The sequence below is a fragment of the Capra hircus genome, chromosome 16 (assembly GCF_001704415.2).
Source record: "Capra hircus breed San Clemente chromosome 16, ASM170441v1, whole genome shotgun sequence".
Taxonomy (NCBI): Eukaryota; Metazoa; Chordata; class Mammalia; order Artiodactyla; family Bovidae; genus Capra; species Capra hircus.
The window spans coordinates 42,329,654-42,338,103 of NC_030823.1; the positions used below are offsets into that span (position 1 = coordinate 42,329,654).

General features: G+C 51.4%; 1 protein-coding gene across 1 annotated transcript in view; it reads right to left on the reverse strand.

Moving 5' to 3' along the window:
- The window catches only part of PIK3CD (phosphatidylinositol-4,5-bisphosphate 3-kinase catalytic subunit delta), a 61,745-nt gene extending 53,624 nt beyond the window's left edge, over positions 1–8,121 (reverse strand). The window contains exon 1 of the mRNA XM_018060377.1: positions 8,073–8,121. The gene's annotated coding sequence lies outside the window, so the exon portion shown is untranslated. The remainder of the gene's footprint in view (positions 1–8,072) is intronic.

Sequence of the window (8,450 nt, forward strand, 5' to 3'; positions counted from 1 at the left end):
TCTAAAGGCCTGCGAAAGCCTGCTTCATGGTCAGCAACCCACGCTGGTGCTACCCCAGGGTCCTGCGCCTGTGGGACCAAACTGCACGAAGGAGAGACTGCATGTGGACAGAAACAATCACCAAGATGAATTCCGGACGCCACCATTCATAAGCCTTTACCCTCATTTCCATGACGCAGGGGTGTGGACCCCAGAGCACAGGTCCTGCAGTCCCTCAGTCCCGCCACACCTCTCGTAAGCATCGGTTCATGCATTTGCCCTGGGGAGGCTTGCACCCAGATCCAGGCAGACAGCTGGGGACTAGGTCCATTTTAACAGAAGGGCTGATCATCTACCTTTACAGCAGAAAAATGGATCCCCACGCTTAACCCAAATCCCTTTGGCTTAAGTGTAAACCATCTCTCCTTGTAGTAACAAGATTAATCTTGAGGGTAAATGGAGACTTGTTTAATAAAAAATAATGATAATAACAGTCGTAGTCGAGTGGATTGCCTTGCCCTTCTCCAGGGGATCTTCCTAACCCAGGGGTCAAACCCAGAGCTCTTACCTCCCCTGCACTGGCAGGTGGGCTCTTTACCACCTGCACCACCTGAGAAGCCCATTCCTTGGCCACACCACCCTAAATGCACCTGATCTTGTCTGATCTCAGAAGCTAAGCAGGATTCAGCCTGATTAGTACTTGGGATGGGAGCCTGCCCAGGAATATCAGGTGCTGTAGGCTTGGGCTTCCCTGGTGGCTCAGACGGTAAAGAATCTGCCTGCAATATGGAAGACCAGGTTTGATCCCTGGGTAGGGAAGATCCCCTGGAGAAGGGAATGGCAACCCACTCTAGTATTCTTGCCTGGAGAATTCCTTGGACAGAGGAGTCTGGTGGGCTGAGTATCAACTATATGATACGCAATGTTCATTTTCTAGTTTATCTCATTTAATCCTTAAGACAACACTAGGAACAGGTCCCATTAGCTTCACTTAACAGAAGAGGAAACCGAGGATCCAGAACATAAGAAATCTCAAGGTCACACAGCAGGAATGTAGGGAAACTACAGTTTAAATCCCAGACTTCCATCCAATTCTAGAGGTCAAGGGTTTAATTGCTATGTTATACTGCAGCAAACTTCATGCTATACCTACAGCTAACAACCAAAAAGAAAGCTATTCAGCCTCATTAGCAAAATAAATAAATAAAACAAAAAATTTTAAGATGACTACCTTTTAAGCCAATTAGTAAAACATTTTTTACCAATATTGTTAAATGCCATCATGAAACTGTTCTATATCACTGGGATAAACTCATTCAATATTTCCTGGAAAAATATTTAGCTCCATGAGCCATAAAAGTGGTCAATACCTTTGATGATAATTCTTGAATATGGGAAAATTCAGATGCCTGAAAATATCTGTTACAGTGCTTCAAAAGTAGGGTGTGTGTGTGTGTGTGTGTGTGTGTGTGTGTGTGTGTGTGTGTGCCTGGAAGCAAGATAAATGTCCCACAGTGGAGGATGCCCGAGAAAGTAATGGTGTCCCTGCACTAGGACATTTATCCTGCCAATAGAAGGATAACCAGGTGATGAAGTGATGTGGAATGCTAACGTGCCCCCGTTAAGGGAAAAAAGCAAATTACAAAAGCACATGATTTGCCCCTCACACAATTAAGTATAGAATTATCATATGATCCAGCAGTTACACTTCTCGGTATATAGGCAAAAGAATTCAAAGCAAGGACCCAAACAGATATCTATGAACATCCACATTCATAGCAGCATTATTCACAATAGCCCCAAAGTGGAAGTAACCAAGTGTCCATAGACAGATGACTAGGTAAGCAAAATGCAGTCCATCCATACAATAGAATATTATTCAGTCCTTAAAAAGAGAGGTGGGGCGGCTTCTGACACATGCTGCAACGCAGGTGAATCCAGAGGTCATGATGATGCTGAGTGAGACGAGCCCGTCACAAAAGGACAAATGCTGTGCGATTTCGTTTGTATCAGGTACCAAGGGTAGTCAGCTTCTGGGACAGAAAGCTGAATGGTGGTTCCCTGGGGCCGAGGTGGGGAGAGCCATACAGAGCATTAGGGGTAAAGAGTTTCGATTTTGCAAAACAAAAAAATTCTGGAGACGGACAGTAGTGATAGGTGATGACAATGTGAATGTACTAAGTGCCACAGAATGAAATACACTTGAAAAAATGATCGAAATGGTCATTTTTATGTATGCTAAGCTGCTAAGTCACTTCAGTCATGTCCAACTCTGTGCGACCCCAAAGACGGCAGCCCACCAGGCTCCTCTGTCCCTGGGATTCTCCAAGCAAGAATACTGGAGTGGGTTGCCATTTCCTTCGCCAATGCATGAAAGTGAAAAGTGAATTTTACCACAATTAAAACATAAAAATCAAAGTAAAAAAGCATATGCCTAATGCAGGGTTCGATCCCTGGGTTGGGAAGATCCCTTGGAGGAGGGCAAGACAACCCACTCCAGTATCCTTGCTGGAGAATCCACATGGATAGAGGAGCCTGACAGGCTACAGTCCCTGGGGTTGCAAAGAATTGAGCACGGCTGAGAGACTAAGCACACAGCACACTGGTCACAGTTGAAAATGCACATTAAAAGATGGAAAAGTGGGAATTCCCTGGTGATCCAGTGGTTAGGTCTCCACGCTTCCACTTCTGAGGGCCCAGGTTCCATCCCTGGTCACGGAACTAAAATCCCACAAGACGTTCTACACACCCCGTACACATCAGCTCTTACAGACATAAGAGTGTGCCTGGCACTTTACACATGACTATATGAAATGTTCAAGACTGGCGATAAAATTGCCATTCCAGTGTTAAAACTGGGGACTCTGAGGCTTGCGAGGGGTCTGTGATTTGTCTAGTGGTTGGGAAGGACTTCCCTGGTGGTCCAGGGGTTGGGACTTTGCCTTTCAATGCAGGGGGTGTGGGTTCAATTCTTGGTAGTGGACTTAAGATCCCACATGCTTCTAGGTCCAAAAACCGAAACATAAAACAGAAGCAAAACGGCTTTAAAAATTATCCACACTGAAAATAAAATTTTTTTTAACTGGTTGGGATTAAAATTGAGTCTGGTTGACTCCAAACACATACTTTTTCTTCCATGCGGCAATCCCTCCATCATCACCTCTGCACCCTACCCCGCCTATATATAAAGGACTTCAAGTTTCAGTATCACAGCTATGAACCTGCTTCCCTGTTGAGAAGACAGCACGTCTCCAAGATTTCACAACCAACACAAAAAAAGGCAATGCTCCCCTGCAATTCTAGATGGGGAGGTGGAATAGGAGACCTTGCCACTCCAGAAAGCTTCCACCACTACAAACTTCAGTAATAGGGATGGGGCTCCCCAAATCCCTTCCCACACCACCAGCCCCATCCTGCCCCACCTCACAATGGTGGCTGCTCAGGAGGAGGACATAGGGACATAGCAACAAAACTGAGCCACCCCAACAACTGCTCAAGAGAGGAAACTCCAAACTGGGAGGGGCTGTGTGTCCCCAGACAGAGGTGGGAAGCCCTGAGCTGAGAAAGCGCTGTCCAAGGTCAGGTGGGACCAGGGAAGAATAAGGAGGCTGAAACAATTCCCTGCAGGCGAAGAGCTTGGTCTCTTGGCAGTTCCTTTGAATTCCAGAAATTTTCTTTTCTGCCTTTGGAACCCTGATTGTGGAGGGTACTACTAATAGCAGAGCTAACTTCTAAGGTGGCTGCCAGTTCACAAAGCTGGGGAGAGGGCAGCAGGAGGGCGGAAGGAAGGCTGGTGACAACAGGGCCTCTAGTGACTCTGAAATCCTTGCCTGATGTCACCCACAGAAAAGTATAGGGCCCAGACGTAGGTAATGTTCCATTCCCTGCAAAGATGACTGTGCTCAAACCTTCCCCAGAAAATACCAAAGAAACACACTCCCATCCTTCTGTAGTAGGCTGAACGGAGGCCCCCTAAAGATATGTCTGCCTTCATCCCCAGAACCTATGAATTATTTGGAAAATTAACTTTGTGCAGAAAGGGTCTTTGCTGATGTAATTAAGGACCCTGAGATGAATTCATCCTGGACTGTTCAGGTGGACCCCAAATCCAATGACAGTTGTCCCTCTAAGAGATTCAAGAGGAGAAGACAGAGAGGACGAGCCGTGTGAACAGAGGGCCAGAGATCAGATGATGCTGCCACTAGCCAAAAACAGCTGGAGCCCTCAGAAGCGGGAAGAGGCAGCGGGAAGGCTTCCCTAGGTCCCTGGAGAGAGGGTGGCCATACAGACACCTTGATTTTGAACTTTTGGGCTCTAGAACTGTGAGGGAATACATTTGTGTTGTTTTAGACCACAAAAACTGTAAGAATTTGTTATTGACTGCCACAGGAAACAAATATGGCATCCCTCCAAGACAGTAAAATCCAATTCAAGCAGTTCACTCCCTTTCTGCAGCTCTCCCCTGGCTCATCACCCCATCCCACTTACTCTCACGTTCCTGGCATTTCCTCTAAGTGGAAAAAGTAATTTCCCCCAAAGTAAGTGAAACACAAGTGAACTGAAATACCACTTTAGGAACAGACACACCCATCACTCTGAGGACTCTCACTCTCGGCTCAGAAAGTAAGCAGCCTTGGAAAACACCCATTTCCAGGAGAAGCCCCAAGAGCCATTCTCTGAGGGGGGTCAGGTCACCACCTGTGATGGGGAGGAGTAGAGATTTCTACAAGCCACACCAGTGCAGCACCAACCTCAGGCCCCAGGGGCTGTGCTGGCCTCCAGGGAAGGGAGAGGCAACCAGATTTTGGAATGACTCAAAGCAAGTCAGTATTTGTCTGCAAGGAAAAGAGTGAAGAGAGAGGCTCCCCAGTTTTTTTTATTGTTTTTTTCCCCCACCTTGAAACTGGCAGCATTTCTGATATGATTGCAGGGGATTTCCACGAACCAAGTTGAAGAAAATTCAGTTTTAGCATTAACTGCAGGGAGAGAGGAGGAGTTTTGCAACCTTTGTCATTTATGAAACACCAGCAGTGGCCCCAGAATGAAGATGCTTTCCTTTCTCCCAAATCAGTCAGGCTCCCACCACCCTCCATGGGCTGGCGGCTAATTACCATACGCATCTTGACTCTGACCGGGGGCAGTGGGGCACTGACCCTCCCTGACCCTCCTGGGAGCCTTACCCTCCAGTCCTGCCCCTCCAACCGCTCGGCTGGGAAAAGTGTTTGTCCTCTGGAGAATGGCGGAAAGAGCTCTTCTGAGGTCTCACGGTAAGGAAACACTTGGTGGGGCCCCAAGCCCCACCATCAGACCCACAGAAGCAGCTGGAGGGAGGGAGGTGCTCTCTAAACAAAAATGGTTTTGAAAAATAAGCTAGCCAAAAGGGAATTGCTTCATAAGTTGCACATTCACTTCTCCCTTTAACTGTGCAATTGAAGGAAAACAAGGTGAAGCAGGAACTGACCCTTCATACTCCCTCATTCTCCCCCTACCCCACAATCTCCCTTGACCCAGGCACAAAAGCAAAGCTAACCAGGTCTGAGGCTGGTCTCTATTTATGGATTGTCTTGCCTTCTAGGCACCCCCAGGAGCTGGTACTCTCCCTGCCAGCCTGGCTTGTTTTCAGCGTTGGCCCCCAGGGGGATCCGTAATAAAGCAAGAGAAAAAAAGAGCCCCAAGCATCATTCAAAGATGTACTTTACCCGTACTTCCTGAGCAAGGACCAAAGCAGCAAAAATGCAGTTTGTCCTGCAGGAAAGGGACATCAGCATGGCCAGAAGGACCTTTGGGGCAGTTGCCCTAATTCCAGAAACATCTGTATTGGCAGCGTTGTTTCTAAAGGTGGGTGGAGAGGTGAGGGGAAGTAAGCTTGGCTTGTCTTTAGAGCTGGCAACTGCCAACTAGGTTTTAAGAGTATACTCATCCTCCCACCCCACCCCCACACCCCTGGTGTTTTCCACTACTTTGCTGAAAGCACCAGAAGAGAATGAACCTCAGTATGTGCTAGTCAGAGCCCTCCTGAGCCAGGATGGACAGAATCCCACCATCAAGACATTAAGCCACAATGGGGCATGGGAATGTGAAGGGGTTGGTGATTTCTGCTCTAGGGAGAACAGAAAAGAAAGCTCTATTCTGCTGTCCTTGTGTTTGCTGGCAGCCTTCTAAATCAGAAAAATCTTCACCCCCACTTATCATGTTCCTCAAACCTGGTGGGTAAGGGTAGCAGGGTTTTACAGGAGAGCATCTAGGTGGGTACCTTAGACTCTATGGCTCTGAAAGGACACCCCATGTCCGAGGTCCGAACACCAAGCAAACTGTTAGGCCACATACATTCTTCTTCATTTGCAAACAACAACACTATCAGATGACTAAATGCTTTGGCGTCTAAAGGAACCAGGATTCTGGATCAGCTAATTGTAAACGTGTGGGTCAGCAAGTTTTCGCTGTGCTGAGCCTTGGTTTCCTCCAGCGCAAATGGAGCCCTCATTCGGCGCCTATGGTTAACTGAATATACACGTAAAAAACCCTATGGCACCATTCACTTGAGAAGAACACTGAGGCACTCAGGCACGCCAGCGGTGGGTGTGCAGACCCTCTGTAAGTGAGCAGTGGGATTAGTTCTCGGTTTCAAAGTCCCTCTGGAGCAGTGACCCTTTCCCAGGGAGATTCCTGGGAAAGGAAGCAGCTCTCTGCCCCAGGGCACACACCTCACACACGCGTGACCGTGCGTGCAGGGTATTTCTAGGGGTGGCGTCTGTCGGGGTTTCTGCAGGAGCCCCGGGGAAAAGAAGCCCCATTTGATGGTCCTGTGGGGTTCGAGACCCACAGCGCCCTCCTTCCTGGGGACACCTGAACGAAATGAAAGCTGCCCAATCATCCGACGGCTCCAGACCGCTCCATATGCAAACTGGGCAGATCCCAAGGGTGCTGCTTTTGAACCTGGTACGTGGGCCGCCGGCACGGGCTGCCCACGGTGTCCCCCACTCCGGCCCCGGAAATCCCATCCCCACTCGCTTCCCCTCCCGAAGCGCGCATCAGTCCTCTCCTGGCTATCCATCTCCCCACCCGAGCAGGGCTCAGGGCGCAGATGGCAAAGCAGTGCCCCCGCCCCCACATCCCGGTCCCCAAAAAAAGTTCCCCCGAGTCCTCTCTCTTAGATCTCAGAGAAGGGGGTGCACAGGACGGACCCTAAATAAAAACAGGAAACTCGATTAAAAAAAAAAAAGCAGCAGCAGCAGCCTCATTCAGGCTGAATTACGGGTAAGGGCATTAAAAAGAAGAAAGACAGAAAGAAGAGTCCGGAAATGCAAAGCTGAAGGCGGTTTTGCCGGCGTAACCCGGACCCAGCCGCAGATCCGGCGCTGGTCTCGCCGCGCCGCTGCAGTAAACACGCGGTGAGCGGCGCCGGCGGCCCGAACCCTGCCGGGGTCGGCGGGAGGGACCCGCCGCAAGTCCAAGCGCCCGGCAACCCCTTCCTTGGCCTCTCGCCAGCCACGGGTCCCGCTCTCCGGGGTTGGGGAGGGCGCACCGGGCCAGGGCGCAGGGGAGGTGTGTGCACCCCTCTCCCCGCGGCTCGACGGGAGCTCGGGGCGGGGGTGGGGGGAGGCGGAACCGCCGTAGGGAACTTAGCCTGCGCCCCACGGCGTAGCCCAGGCGCCCCGGGTCCCGCTCTCCAGCCCTCGGGGCAGGGCGCACGCGACTAAGCACTGTCCTTCCCTGGGCTCGGCTGGTGCATACGAGGCTGTCTCGCCGCGGGAGCGCACCCCGTACCCCGCCTCGGGCCTGGGAGCTCCCCGTCCCGCTCCGCGGGGCATGCAGTCCCCACGCACGGGAGCTGTGTGCACCCCTCTCTCGGCGGACGCTCCGGGGGCCGCCCCGACCCCGCGCACAACCTTGACCCAAGTTCCGGGGGGCGCCCCCTCGCCCGGCTCGCTAGATGCGGGCGGGTGCACAGGACCCGGGTGCACCGGCTCTTCGCCCCGGGAGACGTTCACAAGCCGGTCCCCCGTCTCTTCGAGGTCCTCCTAAGTCCCCCGAAGTCCCTAGTCCCAGTCCTCTCCCCCACCTCCCAGACGCAGCCGGAGGTGAGCGCTTACCCGTCCGGGCGCAGCTGGCAGCCGCTGGGAGCTCCGGCGCTGGGCGCGAGTGAGCCTCGAGGGACGGAGGCGGGGCGCGATGGGGGCGCCCCGCCTGCTGACAGCCCGCACACTCCACTTCCCACTTTGTTTCCCTTTTACTTGCAACTGGAAAAACAGCAGGTCCTCCTGCCGCTTCCAACCCTGCGCCTGCCTGGCCTGCCCCCCTCCGTCTCGGGCTGGAGGGGCGTCAGCCCAGGTGCCTCTGGAAGCTACACCTTGCCCTTCTTCGAAACAAGCTTCTATCTGTATCCAGAAATGGAGTGTTTCCTGCCGTGTCAACACACAAAGATGTCACAGCCAGCAGCGATTCCGGCCCTCCAAATGTGAATATCTGAG